This window comes from Cynocephalus volans, chromosome 4, assembly GCF_027409185.1.
Source record: "Cynocephalus volans isolate mCynVol1 chromosome 4, mCynVol1.pri, whole genome shotgun sequence".
In the NCBI taxonomy this organism is placed as follows: Eukaryota; Metazoa; Chordata; class Mammalia; order Dermoptera; family Cynocephalidae; genus Cynocephalus; species Cynocephalus volans.
In genome coordinates, this window is record NC_084463.1 from 103824471 (window position 1) to 103826030 (window position 1560).

Below are 1560 nucleotides of genomic sequence, written 5' to 3' on the forward strand. Positions count from 1 at the left end.
TTGCTGTTTCCTCAACCCGAAAGGCTCTTTCCACAAATATTCAGGTCATTGTTCAAAAGTCACATTCTCAAAAAGGCCTTCCTTGAACACCCTAGCTGCTTCAGTCGTATTCTATGCCTTGCTCTGATTTATTTATTTTAAATTCTTATTTAGTGTTTACTGTATGAAGGCAAATTACAGCATTAATATTGCTTTGTGTACCTCTAGCGCATAGTAGACTTTCAATAAATGTTAGATAAAATAAATGAACAAATAAATAATCTCTATTAAGACAAAATCAGTGTATTTATTGATTTAATGAGATCAATTTTGCATTTTTAAAACATATCTTGTTAGAAGATCTTGGGGTTAGCATTACTTTAAAAGACTATTTATAAATTATTAAAATACTTCAGTTTGAGTGCAATAAATAAAATATGCTGAATATAAAAAAATTACAGAGATTGCTCATTAGCCTTTGCACTTGTCACTAGGAAACTAATTAATTAGTTAATTAATTAATTAAGTGCTTTATTTTATTCCCAGATGCTAAGGTCTGGGGAAGAAAGGAATAAAAATAGAGTGGGTTGAAAGAGAATATAGAAAAATGAAAGGGGTGGGGATTAACCTTTATCTCATTGTACTAGACATTTTGTATCTGTTATTTCATTCAGCCCTCCCATGGTAGTATTATTCCTGATTTACAAATTTGAAAAATAAAGCATAGAGAGACTAACTCATTTAATTTCTCAGAGAAATATATGTTATGAACAGACATGAGATTTGAACAGATGTTGTTTGATTCTAAGCTTTCCAATTATACATGCTGTCTATCTAATGTTAATTAGTATGATTAGAAATTATATAAATTGCAAGAGAAAAGCATTTTAATGGGGGATATATAAAAATTAGGATGCAATAAGTAATAGAAATGTCAAGGAAAGTAAAAGCCTTAACCTTTATTGCACACCAATTTCATTGCCCTACATTTATCTCCAGAGCTATTTTAACCAACATAAGTCATTTCAATCTTATTCCTGACAAAATTGCATCAAATAAGAGAAAAAAGGTCAATAGCGATTGTTAGTAGTGAAACCCAGCAAATGGAGTCAACTCTGTGATAGTAAAATGTATGTAAATAGTATCTGCTTAGCTAGATCATAAGGTGAGTTAGATAGGAAGTGGCCTGACATTTAACAAGCTGAGAGGGGAGCAAAATGAGGGGGAAGATATTTTTAGAAGAGGGGCAAAAAGAGAGCACTGGGAACTCTTACTACATGCTAGACATTTTGTCATACTATTTTTTATATTGAAATGTTCCTGCAAAATCAATTTTTCTTACATTTTGTGTAAAATCGAAAATATATATTTATCCATGGAGCCTCATGGCCTTATTGATAAACAGAAGATAGTATAATAGCAAAATTACCTTGAAGATGAGAAAAAGTTAGCAAAGCCCTAATTAGTCTAAAACATAATATATCTCCTATTAGCAATAGTTATAATCAACAAGGGTCTGATGAGTTTGTTTCTTAAGTACAGTGCCTTATGTAGAAAAAATATTCAAATATTTTTTAAGTA